The sequence below is a fragment of the Bubalus bubalis genome, chromosome 12 (assembly GCF_019923935.1).
Source record: "Bubalus bubalis isolate 160015118507 breed Murrah chromosome 12, NDDB_SH_1, whole genome shotgun sequence".
Lineage (NCBI taxonomy): Eukaryota > Metazoa > Chordata > Mammalia > Artiodactyla > Bovidae > Bubalus > Bubalus bubalis.
The window spans coordinates 42,722,339-42,745,166 of record NC_059168.1 but is presented as its reverse complement, the minus strand read 5'-3'; the positions used below and the strand labels follow the sequence as shown (position 1 = coordinate 42,745,166).

Here is a 22,828-nt window from a genome sequence, read left to right as displayed (position 1 = left end):
CTAAACATCTCCTTTTCCTTGTTGACACCTTAGTAAAATAATGGCTGAAAATCATGTGTACTTGGTTAGGAAACTCAAGTGTCCATACAATAGTTTAATAGTTGGCATACAATTGCCCTTTCTATTTTCCCTGGGAGTCAGAATGATGGTGTCTGTACAGGAAGCTTGTGCATATGTGCAGTTTCACCTCCAGTTCCTTACGTATACTCCTGTTTACAACATAAGCACACTCATGTCTTACGCGGGCTGCCTGTCCACACTCATACAGACAGGAAAACACACCTTGTCTATAATGACTGTGATGATCTCAAGGACATGATTGGGCTTTGATCTCTGATATTCATCACTCCCAGGTTTCCAGAGTCTTATCTTCAGAAACTGTATTCGCTCTGGGCTCCCACCTCTCTTCTCCAGGAGTTAAAGGTCCAGGCGACAGAGCTGGGCTGGGGGAGCTGGGTTTATCCTTTCCCGGCGTACGGAGTCATTGTGTCTACAGAACAGATGTGGGATGGGCAGGAGCAGAGTAAACCTATCCCCTCTCCTACTGGAAATCACATTTAATTCTGACCCAAGGGGCCTCCGTGTTGCAAATGGAGAGGTAATTAGGCCTCCAGACTCAGAGCCTTTTGGGGTGAGAGGGCTTAGTTTTTCATATCTGCATTGAGTATATTTTTGAAGAGCAGAGGGTGGAGGTCAGGGAGGCTTAGGAAGCCTTGATGAGAACGGAAACAAGATGACAGGTGTTGGGCGTATTGCTGTTAGGTGGCATGGATAAACGGAACACATATTTAAAAATTCATTTCAGTTTTAAAGAGCTCAAAGAATTCTACCAGCACCCTGGGTGGTGTGATGGAGGAATGGGAACACCAACCTACCTGGCAAGGGTTCATGGGAAGGTGTGCGGGCTGGAATGCTCCTCCTGCTTTCATTATTATTTAAAAAAAGTTATTTTCAAAGTGGAAAAGTTTCACCTGCAGAGACCAGATGTGAGACCTCGAAGGACAAGAGCCCTCCGCTGGTAACCACACTTGGTTGTTAACCAACACAGCCAAGGATGGAGCCGAGTGACCTAGAGGGAGACGGCTGAGGTAACCAATCCCCAGGAGTGGTCCCCCTGAGGAGTGTCGGTCCCACTTCAGCCACTGCTGGCAAGGAACATTCCACTTGCTGTGGCTGCTCTGTGTTGATTCAGCCGATCCCTCCTGGGTGTGTGGCTGCAGGGAAGCTTGGAAAATCTGAAGCAACCAAGAGGACTTGAGATTTCCATTTAGGAATGTTGACAACCTTCAAGGGATGCAGAGAGCATATGTGTGTGTGTGTGTATGTTGGGTTTCTGCAGAGAGTGGGGGTCACTCCCTCACTCCCCCCAGCTGTGTTAGCACTGGTGAAGCGGAAGTTGCCCCTGTACCCTGCAAAACCCTCCCCTCTCACCACCCACTCCAGGAACTAAGCCGAGAGAACTCTCTAGCATGGGCACCCTTAGTTTTTTTTTTTTTTGATGGGCCAAGCTTACAGTTTTCAAAGTGCTATGACAGGATGGTTGCAAAAATAAAAAGCTAGTGAAAGCTTAGTCACAATATTTCTATAGCTGGCAATCAAAAGATCATATTGCATGCAACTGGCAAAATCATCATAGAGAAATTATGCATTTTCCAGAATACCTTATTCCCTTCTGTGTATTAAACATTACTTTAATATTCTGGTGACAATGTTTTATAATTAATCTAAATGTAAGGGAATGAGCACACCAGAGATTATGTCTCCACGCAAAGAGGTGAAAAAGCCTTTTTTTGCAGTGGCAGACTGGATTACTGACTCAACTCCTTCCACTTAGGAGCAGCCACGGATATCACTAAGGCTGATATCCCGCCCCTTCCTCCAGTGAATGCAAACATTCTGTACACTTTGGAGAGTAAAACCCTTTCACTCATAAGGGTGTTAATGTTAACACAGAAGAAAAGCATTTTAAAAATTGCATTACTTCATAGTCTTACATTGAACTCATGAGGGGGAATCTAGCCCCAGAGAGATAAAAACTAAAGAGCTGAGCTATAAACCAGTATGATAACATCCTTATTAGAAGATGCAAATTGAGGGACCCAATTCACTAAAACACATGTTACTGGTATTTAATTTTGCTTGTGGGAATATATCAGAAGTTGGCCTATGCCTTTTGCACAGTCTACTTAAAAGGAGGGTGAGTAACTTCAGCTATTAAAAAAAAAAAAGTGATAAAGAAGCACAGGGCAAGCCAGGATTGAAAGATAATTGCAAGGATCTAATTTAAGTGTCCGTATACACAGCTTTCCTTTTCAGGTTTGGACTTAGAGGCACCACATTGGCAAGGGAAGGCCAGCGGGGCTTGCTCCTGTGTGGGATGCCTGGGTCTTCCAGCAGGGGAGCAGAAGGGGTCAGCCAAGCCAGTGGGGAGGGAACTCTGGTGGGTGGGGGCCAGAAGAGGCAGGCCCACGCCCAGTGGTCATCGCAGGAACTTCACTCGAACTAGTACGGTTGTGAGCCTGTGGTTTGGAGCAGAGAAGATGCACTTCCCCATGAGAAAAAGGTCAGTTCCTCTTTCCTTGGGTGGCACAAACAGCCTGCAGGGTGTTCTTGGACTTCCTGCCACTGCTGCCACTACCACCCCCGCCCTGAATAGGTGAACTATGCTTCCCTCTCAAGCTGACATGGCGAGGTTGTACCCTCATCTTCCAGGTAGCCATTCCTGTGGGACTCGACAGATGGGAAAACTGGTCCTTAGCTTTCCCTTCCTTTCACCACTTTCCTCACCTGGGGACTCTGCAGGTAGGGAGCTCTCCCCTCAAGACTCAAAGTGCTATCTGTGGATCAGAGTGCTGTTACAGAGACTGGGCATCACCTCGAGCCTGGTAGAAATGTACAACCTGCAGCCCTGCCCCAGAAATACCGAGTCATAGTCTGCATTAACTTTTGAGAAGTATGACCAACCCCATGCTGCGATCTACAGCGTGAGCCCCCCGTTTCACCTCTACCATGTTGGATTTGTATAATGAAGAAAGAGTCCTCCAAACATCCAATTGCTTTTTTTTTTGATGGTGTTTCCCAGGTGGTGCTAGTCGTAAAGAACCCGCCTTCCAATGCAGGAGATGTAAGAGACATGGGTTTGATTCCTGGGTTGGGAAAATCCCCTGGAAGAGGATATGGCAACCCACTCCAGCATTTTTGCCTGGAGAACCCCATGGACAGAGGAGCCTGGCGGGCTACAGTCCATGGGGTCGCAAAGAATCGGACAGGACTGAAGTGACTTAACATACATGTACGGAAAGAGTCAAATCTTTATGACTAGAGGGAAGAAAATATCATAGGAAGCATAGGGATACATTGGATGTGTCAGGGCACAAGCATAATACACTGTTAAACACTATCTTAGATACTATTAAGGTCACCTGGATGTTGGGTGGGGAGGAAGAGGCATCCAGCCCATGGGAGCACAAAGGGGTTGGCGGAAGCTCTAGAAGAAGCTTTGAACATAAGGGTGGTCTGGCCCTGCCTGGCCTTCTCCAGGAATAGGCTGCCAGTAACCTCCTTGAGAGTGGAAGTTAGGGAGACAGGGAGGAGAGGAAAAGGGTGGAGGGCAGGGATGCCCAGGCCACCGTGGATGGTTAAACTTGCTGACCTGGAAGCTGGCTGGGTAAGCCTTCAGTGATCTCAGGGGCTTCTCGGACTAACTCTGCTCCAACTAGCCTGCCAACACCTCAAATTCCTTTAATAAGAGGAAAATCCTTCATAACACAATTAGGAGAGAAAATGCTTACATGGCAAATGTTGGGTTGAGGTAACACAGAAGCGTGAACAAGTTAAAGAATAACCAGCCAGGGACTTCCCTGGAGGTCCAGTGGCTAAGACTCCATGGAGCTTCCATCCCTGATCAGGGAGCTAGATCCCACACGCCACAATAAAAGATTCTGTGTGCCACATCTAAGACCCAGCACAGCCAAATACATAAATAAAAGTAATAAAAAAAAGAATAACCAGCCAATCAATCCTCAAGTTTGGACAGGTGAGGAGATGGGCCTGGCTTGTTTGGCTGGGCCAATAGACTCAACTAAACTCAGCTAAGTTAGAGAAGAGGGCTGGCTGCTGAACATGGATTTTGAAGACTCCACTCTTAGCTATGAGTGGGGCCTAGTTTACCCCACCCTGAGCAAGAGGAATGAAGCCTCTAAAGGAAGTATTTTAGTCCTGCAGCTGCAAAGGCCACAGCTCAAGTTTGCATTATTCAACAATGGTTTTGTTTTTTGTTTTTAAACCCAGATTATTTCATATACCAGGAGTTTGACTCCTAGGGCTTTATTAAATGGAACATTGTATTTAAATGTCTTGTTATTCCACCTTTGCCTGTCCCGCACTTTGTGACTTTCCCTGGAGCAAGCACAGTGCCTCCATACCATTCTCTGTAGAGACGCCCAGACGTAAGCAGCCTGTTTGAAGGGCCGAGAAGACCTATGGTGGAATAACTTCCTCTCCCAGGATGGATTTTCCACATGTTATCCATGTGTATCCAGGTCTCTGGAGTGAGTACCTTACTTATGTTTTTCTTATATTTTTTAAAAGCAAAGAAGATATTTTTCATGAGGCTCTCAAAGTTCAGATTACACCATCAGACTGATGGACAGGGGACTGAGGAAGAAGCAGGGATGGGATCATTAATTAATGCTTTCAAATGCGTGGATTAAAGCGCTCATATTTTCCCAATAGTTCAGACCCAGGTTTTAGCTTCAGTTCATGTGTGGCCTTTGAGGATCCACCTCTCCAGGTGCTTCCTTTGGGAGGGAGAGCCCTGGGTGACTCTGTCATGTGGAATCAGAAGGAACGATTCCTGAGCACTTGAGAGAAATGCTTAAATGATAGCACTGACTTTCTGGGGAGGCAGCCCCGGGTCTTTGGAGGAGGCACGTGTAGTTTATGGAGGTCTGAAATTCTGTTTAGACTTCCAGTCATTTTCTTATTACCGTTACCACTACATTTGTGTAATTATTGGCCTACAAAACAGTTCACAAGCTTTCTTTCATTTGATGCTCAAAGCAGCACTGTAGCACGATGCAAGCTGGACAGGTGTGTTACCTCCGTTTTACTGACAAGGAAACTGAGGCTCAGAGCAGTTTGGGGAGCTTATCTGAGATCACACAGTTAGTTAGAAGTCAAGTCCCAGGGTAGACGTTTCAGTGCTTTGTGAAGTTGGCATATAGCAAGATCTATAGCCCACTGTTTCTTTGACACGTTCACGTTCTCTGCTTTGCTTCTTCTTGCCTCCAAGGTAATAAGTTGCTTCAGTGCCCTCTCCTGGGGCAAACTTTGGAAGCATCTCATCAGTGCTAGGTAGCTACCATCTGGTCCGGCATTCTACTCCTATGTATACACCCAAAAGAATGGAAAGCAGGGGCTCAAACAGATATCTGTATACCCACATTCACAACAGCATTACTCACCATAGCTAAAAAGTGGAAACAACCCAAGTGTCCCTCCCAGATGAACTGATAAACGAATGTGGTATATACACACAATGGAATACTATTCAACCATAGAAAGAAACGAGGTTTTGACACACGCTACAATGTGGATGGAGCTTGAAAACATTATGCTTAGTGAAACAAGGCAGTTACAGAAGGACTAATGTTGTGCGATTTCCCTTATATGAAGTACCTACAAAAGGCAAAATCACAGAGACAGAAAGCAGAATACAAGTTGCCAGGGGCTGGTGGGAGGGGAGAAGGGAGTAGTTTAATGGGCACAGAGCTTAGATTGGAGATGATGAACAAATTCTAGAGATGGATGGTGGTGATGGGCACACAGAATTGTGAATGTAGTTAATGCCACCGAATTGTACACTTACACATGGTTAAAATGAGCAATATTAAATATTATGTTATATACATATTTTACCACAAAAAAGCAGGCAAACAAAACTCAAATATAAAACAACAACAAAATAAGAAGAAATAAAAGAAGGGGCAAAGCAAGCAGAGAAAGCACAGGGTAAAGGGTAGGGCTGGTGTGGGAGAGACAAAGGCATGGAAATGGAAGCAAGCCGAGGGAAAGGAAAGGGCCTGGAAACAGGTGCTGGGCCCAGGGCTCTGCAGCCTGCATGGGGCAGAGGGGCATGTTGGGAGGGAGTGCTGAGGTTGCTGCAGGTCAACACCCCAGACAGGTTCAGTCGGAGAAAGGTGGGTTTTCTTTCACTGCAAGAGTGTACCTGGAGCACCTCCCTGGGGTGGGAGATGTGTCCATTTCTGATTTATTTAAGTGTTTTATCCCAGAAGTGGGATAAACGGCTGTGAAGCTGAGCTGATATGTATGTCCATTTTGTTGTTAGGTGTACTTTCTAGATGCCAGTACTTTCTCAGAGGCATTTGCTTTTGTAGAAGATTTCTGTTCGAGAGGAGACTGGGAAAAAGCATTACATTTCCTGCTCACTGTTCCCTCTAATTATATTCTTACCTCTGAGTAATTTCTGAAAATTAAAGAAACATAAGAAATGGGGCCCCTTCAACTTATGCGGGCATTCCAAAGACAGGCAAAATGTACCCTACAGGGGCCGAGCTCTTTACTATTAGTTTGTGAAATCTGCTTTTATCATTTAAAAGGTTTCATGTTGCCCACACTGCCTGTGAGGAAAAGTGGAGATCAGGCTTTCAAACATGTGCTTGGGCTGGATCCTGGAAGACAGATTCTAAATACTGCCTGGTCTGTCAATTTGTGTGGTCATTTCTTGTTTGTTTAGAATTCTCTCTCTCTCTCTCTTTTTAAACTGCGTTTAAACCACAGGTGGAATAATCACAGCCTTTGCTTGAAGAATTCCCTGCCTGTCAGACCCCGAAGGCTCAAGCCTGTGGACAGAAGATGTGTGAGTGTTGAGCTAAAACAGAGCATAGGCAAGAGTTTTGTCTGTTCACCATTGGGATTTAAGAACTTAAAGGCCAAGAACTGGCCTCAAAAGCAAAGGAGTGGTGATCATTTTGTAATGTATAAAAATATCGAATCACTATGTTTTGCACCTGTAAAAAAAGAAAAAAGATGAGGCGAAGTCAATATATGCTTTAAAAATATGCACAAAATACACAGATATATACACACACTTATGCATGTGTGCTCAGTTGCTTCAGTGGTGTCTGATTATTTGTGACCCTATGGACTGTAGCTGGAGAAGGCAATGGCACCCCCACTCCAGTACTCTTGCTTGGAAAATCCCATGGACGGAGGAACCTGGTAGGCTGCAGTCCATGGGGTCGCTAAGAATCGGACCCGACTGAGCAATTTCACTTTCACTTTCATGCATTGGAGAAGGCAATGGCACCCCACTCCAGTATTCTTGTCTGGAGAATCCCAGGGATGGGGGAGCCTGGTGGGCTGTCATCTATGGGGTCGCACCGAGTAGGACATGACTGAAGTGACTTAGCAGCAGCAGCAGCATGGACTGTAGCCCACCAGGCTCCTCTGTCCATGGGATTCTCTAGGCAAGAATACTGGAGTGGACTGCCATGCCCTCCTCCAGGAAATCTTCCCAACCCAAGGATTGAATGCATGTCTCTTAGTCTCCTGCATTGGCAGGTGGGTTCTTTACCACTAGTACCACCTGGGATATTATACATATATATATAATAGATATAAAGTAATTCCTTCTCACATCTGAGACTCTCTCTCACACACACACACAAAGCAAAGGAATTGAGGCTTGATGCTACATTCTGAGACCAAGGCAAAGGACCCCACACTCTGGGATCTTGCTGTGACCTGCTTACAAGAAAGTAGGCAGCATGTTTTTGCTTGGTGACGGAGGCAGATGACTGCAATTCAGTTTTCACCAAATGATTTTGTTGTCTGAGTCCTGGTCAAATCTTCCCTTTTTATCTTATTTATAAAAACATCAATTGGTGCAGACTGAGCTTAACTGCAAGAGAATTTAAGCAGGAGGAGAGGAGCTTGTAATTCATACAAGCTACTTGTGAATCGGGGATTTCCCAGAAGAAGTCCAAAATTGTATTTGTCTAGGAGGAGGGCAAGGAAGTAATTTTATTATTACTAATAACATAATGAGATAATCATACCTTTGAAAAATGTTTTTCCCTTTGTTGAAGAGTTTTTCTTCATCTGTCCCCATTAAGCCTCATTTCTCCAGTGAGTTAATGGAGGCCCAGAGAAGTCCAGAAGTTTGTTAGGATCCACAGAACTGGCTGGGAGAACAGGCAGGGATTAGGACCTATGCTGTGGCATTTCCTTGGGATTTTTCATACGGCTTTTTCTGGATGTGCCCATTCCTGGTGCACAGTGGGAGACTCATGCTCGGTGCTTGGTGGGAGGGTATTGGATGCAGTGCGTTAAGTGTGGGGTAGCACGTGGCTTGGGCTTCCCAGGTGTCACAGTGGTAAAGAATCTGCCTGCAATGCAAGAGACACAGGAGATGCGAGTTTGATCCCTGGTTTGGGAAGATCCCCCGGAGAACAAAATGGCAACCGACTCCAGTATTCTTGCCTGGAAAATCCATGGGCAGAGGAGCCTGGTGGGGTACAGTCCATGGGGTTGCAAAGAGTTGGACACAACTGAGCACGGCACAGAGAGCAGGTGGCTCTTGAAAGTGCTCACGTGGGTAGGTTGCTGTGGCGAGGTGATGGGAATCGAGGGCAGACCCTTTGCTAGAAAGAAGTGTGAGCACTGGGGTCATAATACTGATTAGTGGTTCTCAGTGATTTCATTTGTTACTGGACCTTCCCAGCTGGGTCCCAATAAGGGTCCTCCTCCCAGGTGTCAGCGCAGCCAGTAGAATGAGACCCAGTTTGGCTCAGAAGTTTTTTTGATTGGAGAAGGGAGAGGTGTGAGCCAGGCTCTAGAGCACAGGTTCTTCCCATTAAGTGAGGCTGCATAGGGATCTCATCCGAGGGGAGGGGGCTGAGTTCTCGCAGGGCTGGCACAGCTGTGCTGCTCATGGCTGCAGAATCCAGGGCCAGAGGCAGCGTCTCTGCACACAGCCCACTGCTGGCATCTTGGACTGTGTCATGCCCAGTGCTTTTGCACATGGCCTGCTGAGCTGAGGCATTGCAGCCATTTCCTACCTGGAGCTCTGGTCTGAAGAGCCCAGTACAAGGCCTCTACATTCAACCCTCTTTGAGCAAGTGAAACTAGACAAAGAACAAAGGAAACCCAGGTTAGACTTTATTTTATTATCTAGATTCTAGAATTGTTAATGGACTTTGCTGGGGACACATTCAGGCTGAGAGAGCAGGTGGATTTACCTACCATTTGCCTCCTCTCAGCTACTTCTGGGCCTGGCCAGCTCCTACCTTTTCCTCTTAGGGGGGCAGGCAGCTGACTCCATCACCCAGAGATCAAATACCTTCTTTTAAAGTTACTATATAGGTTGGGACAGCAAAGCCATTTCCTTCTGAAGGCCTTTGTTTAACATTCTCAGATTATCTGGGAGGAGTCATTAGTCTCCTTTCCCCAGATGGATTGGTTTGTTGGATTTTGTACATCTCACTTTATTCCAGAAGCAAGGAGTCTGACCTTGACGAGACAAGGTGCAGGAAAGTAAGCTGAGACAAACCTGGTGGCTGCGGGCAGTGGGCAGGAGGGTGGCCTATCTGGGCAGACAGCTTGGAGGCCAGGCTGGCAGACCCAAAGGCAGCCTCCCTGGACCTCACCAGGTGATCCAACTGGAAGGTGTGCTGGGAGAGGGGCCACTGAGGACACCTTCAGGCTAGGTGCCCAATGACTTGGCACTGGGCACTGGATTCAGAGCTAAGACACCTGGACTCTAGCCCCGACTTTTTCAGTTCGTTTTCTTCTCTGGGTCTTAGTTTTCTTTTCTGTAAAATGACTAGATGAATTCCAAAGTCACTTTTGCCCCTAAGGTTCTATGTGATTCTCTCTGGAGGGGAGAACCTGCGAGGGTAACTTGAGAGGATGCAGCTTCACGGTGGCCAGGTAGGAAATCACCTGGCATAGCCATAGGAAGAATCGGTGAATGGCAGAGCTATAACTGTGAGCAAGCCGTGGTGAGAGGAGTAGGCTCAGACCAGTCAGGGAAGGAAGCTGATTTGAAAATGCCAGGAAAGTTATAGCAGAAGGTTTTGCCTGCATGATGGACAAGTAGGTGCTAGTAGCAGATAATCCAGCTCAGGGTCTCAACTTGGTCAGGAATGGAATCCCCTTTTTTTTTTTTGAAGGAAATGAATCCAACTGGGTCTTTTATCTTGTTTAGAAATCATAAATTTAATGTGTATTGGGGTTAGTAGACCAGTTCAGGGGCTGTTTGGGGGCATGAGTTCATTAGAGTGGAGTATTTATGAGGCAAGGTTTAAAGGCCGCCATTCAACAATCCTTGGCCCAGGGCTGTTTGGGCTGCAGCTTTGGGTAATCGTTGGGAGTTGTGTTTTGCTGAAATGTAGTTTAGAACACAGAGAATTAGGGAGGTGGGAGGGGGGTTCAGGATGGGAAACACGTGTACACCCATGGCGGATGCATGTTGATGTATGGCAAAACCAATACAATATTGTAAAAAAAAAAAATTAAAAAAAAAAAGAACACAGAGAATTAAATGGCTTTGAAAACATTTCCCTCCCACCCCAACTAGTTAAATTCCCAAAACTTTGCAACCATGGCTATAGTTCAGTTTATAAACACAGATGAAGTGCCTATGTGTCTTTCTACGTGCAGAAAACAGTATGAGGTGTTTCAAGGAAAATAGCATTGAACTACAGTAGGGCCGCTGCAGGTGATGCAAACACTTTCCAAACTGTAATAAGTTTTGGGACTTTTCCGTCTCATATTTGAAGGCACATCAGCACATACCTACACTGTGACTTCCATGTGTCTTTTTAAAAGCTACAGACCTCAGTCTTGGTTTCTGGAAACGTTTTCACAATTGATAGGCCACACTTTGTCCTAATCAAAATATGGTAGAACATTGTTTAAAATATGGTGTGAACTCTGTTTAAAAAAGAAAGGTTCTGGAATACAAACTGGTTAAGAGAATAAATGAATGCCATCTCACTGGACACTTGGCAAAGGGAAAGGACATGCTCTGTTTTTGAACATCTGTGTGTATTTCATTTGCTCCTCTGAGCCATGTAGTATTATTACTATTCTCCAGATAAAGAAACTGATGCTTGAACTTGTTAAGTGACTTGATAAGGGTCATCTGGCTAGTAAGAGATAAAACCAGGTCTTTCTGATTCCAAAAGTCAAGCTCTTATTTCCTCATTCATTCAACAAATACTGAGCATTTCCCACTAACATGCTGCTTTCACATGGGGTAATCTGCATACTCAACTCTTGAAATAAAACATGATATTAATACATTTTTTCAGTTAAGCGCTACTTTAAGAGCTACCTGATTTCAGGAAAGGGAGAAACGATGTGGGTTGGAGAGGCTTGGCAAGATGTCTCACGGGCACTCTTAGGCTGGGTCTCAGAGCATGGAAAAGATTTGCAGGGACAGAGAATAGAGAGGAGAGTTAGAACAAGTTATGTCTTGGGAGAGAATAACCAGGAATAGATGGTTTAACTTTGCAATGTTACAGCCTTTTGGGTTGAATATATCTACTCAAAATGGCCTTTCACTCCCCCAGTACCGGAGTGGGTAGAAGTAACCTGCCTTGTGTTACTCCCATCTGTCTTAATAGTGCTTGTTTCCAAGTCCAGAAAGAGAACTTAGAGGGATGAGAATATAAATAATTACTCTTTGGCAATTTCCACATGCTTCCTAAAATGATACCCAACCCAAATTACCTTTCTACAGGTATACCTAGACAGCTGAGGCTTAATAAATCTGAAATAATAATGGGAAAAGCCGTGAGAGTAATGATTTTAAAAGCCCTATGTTCCCTTGGGGAGTGTATTACCAGCTGCACAGACTCCTTTCTGTGTGATCAAAACCTTTTTGTTTCTTTTAAAAGTAAGACACTTGTAAGAAAGTGCTTCATTGGTTGAAGAAGTAGTTGCTTGGCTGCTGGCTTGATTTTTGAAGACAAACATGACGTTTCTGGGTGTCAACCTGGGCAAGGTATTTTGTTCAACTTCTCAGAAGTTGCCAATAAATTTAAAAAAGAGATTCTCAGGGAGGCGGTTGTGGTGATTGACTTATTACTCCCCATGCTTACCCCATCCCCCTCTCTTCACCTCTTCACCAGCCCTGAATAACCTAGAGGAGTTAGGATGGGAAGAGAGTGCTGTGGGGCTCTAATGTTGATCAGGAGAGGTCGGAGCCTGGGGTTGGAGCCCCAGAAGGACAAGGAGGCTCAAGGCGGTGTCGCCTCTTATCCACCACACTTCTGCCCAGGGGACAGCTGCAGCCACCATCCTCTCCTTTGTCACTGGTGGTGACTGTTGGGAACATTTCTCATGGGTTTGGGAGGAATGTCCAGGTTCATCTCTTGAGACCCATTAATTCAGTTGCTTGGATGTTCTAGTGATGAGTTGGAACACTCAGGCAGTGTGGTAGAGAGAGTGTCAGCTTGCAAAAACAGCCTTAGTCCCAGGCTGTTCTATTGTGTAGGCTTAGTGAGTTCTTTAAGATGTCTCCATCTCCATTTCCTTATGTGCCATCTAAGATGGTTATGCTACATAATCTTCATGCTGCCTCCCAAGTCTGTGACTAGAGGCTAAAGTTGTAAGCCCCGTCACCCCTCCTCAGGGAACAGATGCTGTTGCTTTGAGCTTGAGTCACAGACAGTGGCCCTCACCTGCCCCTATCCACACTACTTTAGGTCAGGATGCAGTGGTTCAGTCCAAATTGTTTGTCCTTTTAGATAAAACAGCTCCTGCTTGACACAGTCAACAGAATTGTGAGGAAGAACTAGGGTGACAAAGTGTGCTGGTTTGCCTGAGGCTGAGACAGTTTTAAAGCTGGCAAAGTCCTGGGGAAACTGGGACGAGGTGGTCACCCTGAGAAGGACAGTGTTTACCGACTTTGTGTGAAGGTGCTGCTCAACCAGGGCCACTGAAGGTATCACTGAGAGATATAGAAACATTTTAGAAAACTCCAGTTTCTCTTGGCAATTAAGGATTCCCTGGAAGTCTCTTCAGGGTTCTGTTAGACAAATGTTGAAATTTATTTATTTATTTTTGATTTAATTGTTTTATTTAAAAATGTGAATATTTGTATATGCCAGGAATTATATCCTTGAAGCAATGTTTATTTATCTATTGGAGTATAATTGCTTTACAATGTTGTGTTAGTTTCTGCTGTACAATGAAGTGAATCAGCTAGATGTTATATATATATCCCCACCTTCTGGACTCCCCTCCTACCCCCGCAACCCCATTCCACCCCTCTAGGTCATCACAGAGCACCAAGCTGAGCTCCCATACTATACAGCAGCTTCCCACTAGCTAGCTATTTTACTCATGCTGCTGCTGCTGCTGCTAAGTTGCTTCAGTTGTGTCTGACTCTGTGCAACCCCATAGATGGCAGCCCACCAGGTTCCCCCGTCCCTGGGATTTTCCGGGCAAGAACACTGGAGTGGGGTGCCATTTCCTTCTCCAATGCATAAAAGTGAAAAGTGAAAGTGAAGTTGCTCAGTTCTGTCCAACTCTTTACGACCCCATGGACTGCAGCCTACCAGGCTCCTCCGTCCATGGGATTTTCTAGGCAAGAGTACTGGAGTGGGGTGCCATCGCCTTCTCTGATTTTACTCATACTAATGTATATGTGTCGATCCTAATTTTAAGTGATGAAATGTTTTCTCTGCTCCATATCCAGGCCTGTGTAACTAAGACCCTTCCCATCCCAGAGACTAGTGTGGCTCTGGTCTAATAGATCTTGTACCAGATGTCCCTGAAACAGTCACTTGCTCATTGCAGTCTCCTCATCCAGCATTCACCTGTCCAGTGCAGGAATCATGATCCGTGTGAGTCTGATGTGACCGTGGTTAGCATCTGCACCAGTCCTCATATATCCTGCCATCCCTCACCCTAGAAATGAGTAACCTCCCTTCCAAAACCGATGCTCTGACTGGGCTACCATAAGAGAAACATGTGACCATAAGAAAGCGGGAGCCTTAAGAGATGAGCATGCCTAGGATCCAAGATATCCTGATTTAGGTGATTTATTCTTAGAGAGAGGGTTCTGAGAGTGGCTGTAAGAGTCTAAACAAGCTTTGATTGGCACACTTATTCCCTGTGGCCAATAGCTACTCTCTGTAGGGATCTGACAACTTCTCTCTGGGGCTTGGACTCATCTTCCCGTTTCTTCTAAAGTTCTTTGGAGTTGAAGAGCCATGTAAGTGGTTCCCTCATGCCTCTTCCCTTTTATTTAATTCTACTTCTACTCTTAGTTTTTCTAACTTGAGCCTTCCTTCTCTCTATGCTCTGGTGGCACAGAACTCTGAGCAGCCATTTTATAATTTCTAAACTCTATTTGAATCACATAATTTATACACAGTTATTTTTAGTTGTTGTAAAAATTCAAATTTTGTCAGTTAGATGAATGAGAATGGTGTGGGCTTGGTTTAGTTCACATTTCCTGGGGTCTCTGAATGACAGTGTGGGGTAGGCCCCCCTCCATCTGCCACCCTCTGGATAACCTGTGTTAAACTGTGATATAAGTGAGAAATACTGTTCTATTGTGTTAGGTCACCGATTCTGGGGTTGTTTGCTACAGCAGTTGGTCTACCCTGACTAACGTAAGGCATTTCATATAATGGCAGAATACCGAAATCTTCTTGGCCTCTTAAAACCACACCAGCCAGGCTCTGCCCTTCCTGGCCTGTATATGAAGCTGAATTCCATTTCTTAAGACCCAGCTTAATAGGTTTGAAAACCCAAGTAACTAAATAGAATTAAAATAGCCTTTCCCCCTTCTCTGTTTCTGTCTCTCTCCCTTAGCCATCCTTTCCCCATTGTCTTTGTGAATAGTCCTTTCCTTTCTCTCTCCCAATTTACAAAAGCAAAATGGCAATGTTCAAAGGTTAAAATAGGCCAATGATTCTTTGGCTATGTCAACGCATAACAAATTGGGGTGGAGAATTTTAACAATTAAAAGCATTTCTTTTTCTGAGTCTTCTTTTGGCCTTGAGTACTATCTAGATAATTAATGCCACCATGCTATCTTTTCTTCTCTCTTTGGGTGACTAAATATTTGCACCTCAGCTCCCTCCTTTTTGTGTATGTGTATAGAAATAATTTCAATGCCCTCGCTTAAGATCTGGCAGAGAAAAATATCGTTATCCCCTTGGAGAAGGTCATCCAATTCTGGAAAAGCTGCCTCAAGAAAGGACCATATACATGTTTTGTAAAAGCATGATTATTAAGTTTCAGGTTTATTATCATGCAAATGCTTCCATTTCCCCTCTTACTCCACCCAATCCCCTCCTATAACTGTGAATGAAATGACATCTGGGACGTTGGGAATTTAACCAGCCAGTCAGGAAGGCGGAACGGTGTTTCCTCAGCCAGGGGTTCACAGGGGTTTTCAGAGGGCCTTTGCAGGGAACTTAAGGAGTTGTTCCTTTACACAAGGTGCTGGCTTATCTCACATTTTAAAACTCCCTTTGCTTTCAAAGTTAAGTGTTTATCTCCTCGGGAATGTGAATTGGTACAACCCTTTGGGAAAGCAGTTTGGCAACATGCATCAAAAGCCTTAAAAACGTTTGCTCATTTGACTCTGTAGTCCCACTTCTAGGGCCTTCTCCTAAGGAAATAATAGGAGATGTGACCACAGACGTGTGTACATGGAAGCTTATCACAGTGTAATTTATGATAGCGAAACACATGAAAACAGCCTAAATGCTGAATAGTAAGGGTAGGACAAGCCTACTGAATAATGGAATATTATGCTGCCTTTAAAAATAATGTTTCCCCACAAAAATTTAAGGACCTGGGAAAATGTTCATGATAGTATTAAGGGGAAAAAAGTATACAAAACAAATTCTCACCTTATTAAAAAATAGTTTATTGAGGCACACAGGCATGAAAGGCAAGGAATACATACAAGCAAGAAGAGTTTGCTTCTAACCTCAACACAGATACATCCTAACTGCTTAGCATGGAACAAGTGATTTAAACCCTCTGAATTCTTTTGCAGGGTTGTGGTGAGGATCTGAAAGAATGCTTTGCAAATTTCCTCGCATGTAGTGGTTGCTCAGTAAATGGTAGTAGCTGTTACCATTATGATTCTTATCATTACTTTTTATTAGTGGTTGGAGTCTGTCAGTGACAAAGTTCAAGCCTGTGGGGACAGCCTTCCTGTTACTCTCAGCTCACTTCCCACTATTGTCTACCTACTATCTTCTGTGAGGTGGTACTGCCCACACTCCAAATAAAACAAACCCCAAGCCCTGAAAGGGAAATTGTCACAGGGATAAAACCTCCTGGAAAATCCATGGATGGGGACATTTGGAAGAGAGCAGAACTTCCTCTGTGTGTTCAGACAAAGCGAGTCAAGCACTGAAGAAAACGACTTACTTATTTGGTTGAAAACAAATGATAATATATAGTCTGTGTGGTGCTTCATTATTTAAAGTCCTATTACCTCATGGGAGGAAGCATTCCTGTGAAGTAGTTCACACAGTTTGATTGCCTGTATTATTTATCCATTGCTATATAACAGATCGCTCCAACACATTGCACTTACATCAATTATCTCACAGTTTCTATGGGTTAAGAATCTGGGGGAAGCTTAGCTGGGCTGAGGGTCATCATGGCCTGCAGCCAGGTAAGGACAGATCTGCAGTCTTCTGGAGGCTCAACTGGGCAAGCTCCCTCTGTGGCTGTTGGTAGGATTCAGTTCCTCATGAGTTGTTGGACTGAGGGCCTCGGTTCCTCACTGGCTATTGGCTGGAGGCCGCCTTAAATTTCTTGCAATGTTGGGCCTCTTCTGAGCAGCTTATAGCGGTGAGGCAGCCAGCTCCATCAGGGTAAGTAAGTTGAGAGAGAAAAGAGAAAAGTCACCGTGTTTTGTGATCTAATCTTGGAACTGACATGCTATTACTTTTGCAGTATTCTTTTTGTCAGAAGCAGTCCTGGGTCTAGCCTGCACTCAAGGGGGTGGGAGTTACACAGGGGCATGGATACCAGAAAGCTGGGACATTTGGGTCATTTTAGAAGGTAGCCTACCACATCCCCTTTTTGCAGGAGAGGGAACCAGAGCTTAGCAAGGATGTGTGACTTTCCCTACATCATCCATGAAAGTGAAAATGAAGTCATTCAGTCGTGTCTGACTCTTTGCGACCCCATGGACAGTAGCCCGCCAGGCTCCTCCATCCATGGGATTTTCCAGGCAAGACTACTGGAGTGGGTTGCCATTTCCTTCTGCAGAGAGTCTTCCCCTACCCAGGGATCGAACCCAGGTCTCCTGCATTGCAGGCAGACTCTTTACTGTCTGAGCCACCAGGAAATCCATGAAGGCAGACTCAAACTAGGATCTTTTTGGTTTCCAAAGCCTCTACTCTGTCCACTCAGGCAAACCTCTACTCATCCCAGTGTAATCCTCATGCATGAAGTCATGCATGGTGTACATTTACTGAGTGCTCAAGGATTTTCATATAATAAAAATATCCTAAGAAACCTACAACAGTCTATGATAGTCTAAGTTGGGGGCACATTTTAGAGACAGAAAAATTTAATGATAATTAGAAAAATATACAGAAGCTCCATTACCTACAAATGCCATCCAGAATTTTCACTTACGAAGGCCTGGAAAATAGTTCTTTAGGCCATCCAGGGTAGCAGAGATGATTAATTCCAAGCTGTTAACACATTTTATTATGCAAATACTCCAGCAACTCAACCGAGGAGAAAGTCCAGGCACCGCCCCCACTCCATTCACTCTGGACACTCAATTTGCATGGAAATGTGGCACTCTCACTAGGAGAGGAGACAGTTTGGTTTTCCTTGGTGGGGAGGGGGGTTTTAGGAGGTGGGGAGAGGATGTGGCTGGAGGGAGATCCAGCTATCCATTAGTGACATTGATCATTTTAACATCATTTGTGGTTAGAAAAACAATGATATTACCTTAATTTAGTAATTAAATTGCTCCAAGCAGGAGAGATAAGCAAAACCTAGGGTCAGTTTCAGATGCACTGAATTTGGGGCCTTCCAGGAATGAGAGTTGAATCCTGCATCACCAGGAAGAAGGAGACCAGTGTTCAGTCTCAGTGGAGATGGGGATCTTCTTTCTGGGGAGAGAAGGGCAAACAAAAGGAGCAGGTTGCTGGGGGCTGGATGGAGTTTAATCTGGGAGTATTTAGAATGGTCAGTGCTTGGTATCAAGGAGGTAATTACTGAGGATGTTATGGCTCTTCCCCAGTAAATAATACTTGGAGGGTGGGGGACGCTCAAAACTGTTCAGTGAGTAAACAACCTCAGTTTAGGCATGGTGGGCTTATGGGGTATTTAGCTTTGGGTTGTCTGAGGCAGCTGCTGAGGAGGCAAACCAGAGGCCTCTTGAGAGATGGGCCAGGACACTGGACAGACTTGGGAGGTGGGGTAGGGGTGCTTCAAGTTGAAGACTTGAGCTGCACAATTACTTGGAAGTGGGAGGGGACCCCAAAACCAGAGCAAAGGTGAGTTCAAATATCTCTGGGAAAGACCTCTTTCCAGAAGGAGAGAGGGAGATGGGGAGGTGGGCAGAGAGTTGGGTGGTCCGCTCTCCCCAACCCCCAAACCTCTACACATTTTTGAGAATAAAAGAACCAAATCAGGCTTTCCTACAGTGGGGAGGGAGTTCAATGGAGGGCCGATAGTGTGCATGCAGGACAAGCCCCTAAACCTCCTTCGTAATTCCTGCTTCTGGCAATCAGTCTTCAGAAAAAGCATGTTTTTGAAGTGTGTTATCTCCATTCCTAAATCTTCCACGGCATGCCACCTTCTAGGGTATTTCTGCTCTATTTTCTCTGTATCCTCACACGGCCTTCAAGCAGATAGAGAGGGTGTTATCATCCTCAATTGAGAGAGGAGAAAAACTGTGGCTTGGAAAGGTTTAGTGATCGGTGAGTTTGGAGTGGGTGGTCCAGAGACCAGGTCTCCTGACTTCAGAACCTGTTGCATTTTACCAAAGTGTCTGGGAAAGCCAAAGCTGATTTGAAGGCAGAGAAAGGGAGCTTGCTCCAATGGGGATTTTGAGGAGAAGCCACTAAGGTTTCTTAAAAATGGTTTCTGCTGATGTGTGGACAGAGAGGGAGAAGCACTGGGGGAGAGCTATAGACCAGCCCTGAATCTCTGGAACAGTTTTGAGCTGATAAACAGTTTAACTTCTTAGAGCTCCAGTTTTGGAAGCAAAGTGGTTCTGTTAGTTGGCAGGAGAGGATATACAGTGCCAAAAAAAAAAAAAAAAAGTTGCAATATAGTAGAAAGGTCATTGACCTAGCAGACAGAAGACCTGCGTTGTTAACGCAGTTTTAGTTTTAGTTGTGCTACTAATTTACTATTTAGCTCTGTGACCTCAATCTCTCTAGTTCTTGTTTTGTTCACTCGTAAAACACAAACTTGATGATCTCTAAGACCTTTCCAACTCTTTCTAGGGGAAATCAGATAGAAAAGCAATCGACTTCCATTCCTTTTCTCTGTGATTGATCACCAGATTCCAGCCTCCAGGAACCCTATTTTCTCCTTCTAGAATTTCCAAGTTCTAAGCATCTTGAAACTTTTCCTGATTGTAAAACAGTGATGTACATAATGAGGGAAACCTTTTCTTCTTTCTATTCACCACTTTCCTGTCCACTCCTCCAGTGACACACTAGTAGTAACAATAGTCACTCTCGATACCCCATAAGAGTTCCCATTCAGTCTGCATGTCTGTATTTGATTCCACACCTTTCCTTGCCTGTGTTCTTTCAGCTCTCCTTCTGCATCCCTTGCCTCTAATCATAGCCACATTTATCCAGAGAGGCAGCTGAATGACCATTACTCAGGAGCCATGCAGAAATGTAAGATAGGTTCCTTGTCTTCCAAGAGCTTAAAACGTAACAGGGGATGGGGAGAAATTGATCAATAGATCAGCAAGCTTTTTTGTTGAAATGGACAAATTGATTCTAAAATTTATATAAAAATTCAAATACCTAGAATAGTCCAAACAATTTTGAAAGAGAAAAATCAAGTTGGAGGATGTTATGTTGTTGTTGTTGAGTCACTAGGTTGTGACTGACTCTTTGCAACTCTGTGGACTGCAGCATGCCAGGCTCCTCTGTCCTTCACTATCTTCCAGGAGTTTGCTCAAATTCATGTCCATTGAGTTGGTGATGCTATCTAACCATCTCATCCTCTGCCACCCCCTCCTCCTTTTGCCTTCAACCTTTTTCAGCATCAAGGTCTTCTCCAATGAGTCGGCACTTTGCATCAGGTGGCTGAAGTACTGGAGCTTCAGCTTCAGCATCAGTCCTTCCAATGAATATTCAAGGTTAGTTTCCTTTAGGATTGATGCGTTTGATCTCTTTGCTGTCCAAGGAACTCTCAAGAGCCTTCTCCAGCTCCACAATTGAAAGCGTCAGTTCTTTGGCACTCAACCTTCTATATGGTCCAGCTTTCACATCTGTACCTGACTACTAGAAAACCATGCTTTGACTATATGGACTTTTGTCAGCAAAATGGTGTCTGATTTTGTTATAACTTTCCTTCCATGGAGCAAGCATCTTCTAATTTCACGGCCATAGTCGCCGTCCTCAGTGATTTAGGAGTCCAAGAAAATCTATCACTACTTCCACCTTTTTCCTTTCTATTTGCCATGAAGTGTTAGGACTGGATGCCATGATCTTAATTTTTTGAATGTTGAGGTTTCAAGCCAGCTTTTTCACTCTCCTCTTTCACCCTCATCAAGAGGTTCTTTAGTTCCTCTTCACTTTCTGCCTTTAGAGTGGTGTCATCTGCATATGTGAGGTTATTGAAATTTCTCCCAGCAATCTAGATTCCAGCTTGTGATTCATTTAGCTCAACATTTCACATGATGTACTCTGCATATAAGTTCAATAAGCAGGGTGACAATATACAGCCTTATTGTATTCCTTTCCCAATTTTGAACCATTTTGTTGCTCCATGTCCAGTTCTAATTGTTGCTTCTTGATCTGCATACAGATTTCTCAGGAGACAGGTAATGTGGTCTGACATTCCCATCTCTAAGAATTTTCTACAGTTTGTTGTGATCCACACAAAGTCTTTAGTAAATGAAGCAGAAGTAGATGTTTTTCTGGAATTCTTTTGCTTTCTCAGTGATCCAGCGATTGTTGGCAATTTGATCTCTGGTTCTTTTGCCGTTTCTAAACTCAGCTTATACATCTGGAAGTTCTTGGTTTGCATACTGCTGAAGCCTAGCTTGAAGGATTTTGAGCATAACCTTACTAGCATGTGAAATGAGCACAATTGTACAGTAGCTTGAATATTCTTTGGCATTGCCCTTCTTTGGGATTGGAATAAAAATTGATCTTTTCCAGTCCTGTGGCCACTGCTGAGTTTTACAAATTTGCTAACATGTTGAGTGCAGCACTTTAACAGCATTATATTTTAGAATTTGAAATAGCTCAACTGGAATTCCTACTACCTGATTTTGAGACTCAATGTAAAGTTAGAATAATCAAGACATTGTAGTGTTGGTGTACAGATATGTGGATCAAAAGAGAATAGAGTCTAGAAACACATGTACGTATTCATGTTAAGCTGAATTTTTACAAAGATGCAAAGATTTATGAAAAAATCTTTTCATCAAATGAACTGGAGTATTTAGAATCCATGTATAGAAAAAGAACTTCAATCTCCATCTCACACCATAGATAAAAATTAATTTCAGATGGCTCATAGACCTAAATGTAGACGCTAAAGCAATTTAAAAAATGAGAGAAAATCTGTGACCTTAGGTTAGACAAGTACTTTTTAAATAGGACACACACATACTAAACTACAAAATACATTGATCAATTGAGCCTTGGGAAAATTGAAAACTTTTGCTCTTCAAAAGACACTTAACAAAATGCAAAGACAAGACATAGACTGGGGGAAAATATTTGCAAAAATATTCCATACTTTATATCAGATTAAGGACTTGTATCTGAAATAAAGATTCTTACAACTTAATGAGAAAACAGACAACTCAAAATGTGCAAAAGGTTTGAACCAACAAACAGTTCATCAAAGGAGATATGCAAAGGGCAAATAAACACAGAAATATGCTTACCATCGTTAGTCATTAGGGAAATGCAAATTAAACCTTAAGGAGATATCACTATCTACATGCTCAAATGACTAAAATTAAAAAGATAATAATTATCAAAATTTGGCAAAGATGCGGAACAACCATGTGTGAATGAATGTGAACATCCCTCATTCATAGGAACGCAAGATGGTACGGTCACTTTGGAAAAGAGCTTGGCAATTTCTTATAATGTTAAAGACACACTGATCCAGCAACTTTTCTGCTAATGAGAGAAATGAGAGCATACACCCATTAAAGCTCGGTACTCCAGTATTCATGGCAGCATTATTAGTGATAGTGAAAAATTGAAAAAAAACTGTAATCAACTAATGACTAGGCAAACAAATTGTTTTGTAGCTGCACAGTGAAATACTACTCAGTAATATAAAGAGCGGAATTACTGATGCCTGCAACAATATGGATACTTCTCAAAGATATTATGCTAAGTGAAAGAAGCCAGACCAAAGAGTACTTGCAGAATGATTCCACTTAAATGAAATTCTAGAAAAGACAAAACAATTGTGAGAGAAAAAACAGAACACAGAATGCCAAGAGACAGGTCAATTGGATAGGAGATTGACTGAGAAAGAGAGAGAGAGAATGTGAGTGTTCATGCATGATGGTGGTGATGATGTGACTGCATGCATTTGTCGGAACTCACTAAATTATACACTGAAAATT

At 43.8% G+C, this 22,828-nt stretch overlaps 2 long non-coding RNA genes across 2 annotated transcripts in view; one reads left to right on the top strand and one right to left on the bottom strand.

The window, feature by feature from the left end:
- Nucleotides 1-4,659: 4,659 nt before the first annotated feature.
- On the bottom strand, nt 4,660-8,478 carry LOC123328507. The gene is made up of 2 exons (XR_006543369.2): nt 8,082-8,478; nt 4,660-5,385 (listed from the first exon to the last, which is right to left on the bottom strand). It is a non-coding gene; the product is annotated as an uncharacterized LOC123328507 (long non-coding RNA).
- A 410-nt stretch (nt 8,479-8,888) lies between these two features.
- Nucleotides 8,889-22,828, top strand: part of LOC123328503 — a 110,908-nt gene continuing 96,968 nt past the window's right edge. Inside the window, exon 1 of the long non-coding RNA XR_006543366.2 lies at nt 8,889-9,175. This is a non-coding gene — a long non-coding RNA (uncharacterized LOC123328503). The remainder of the gene's footprint in view (nt 9,176-22,828) is intronic.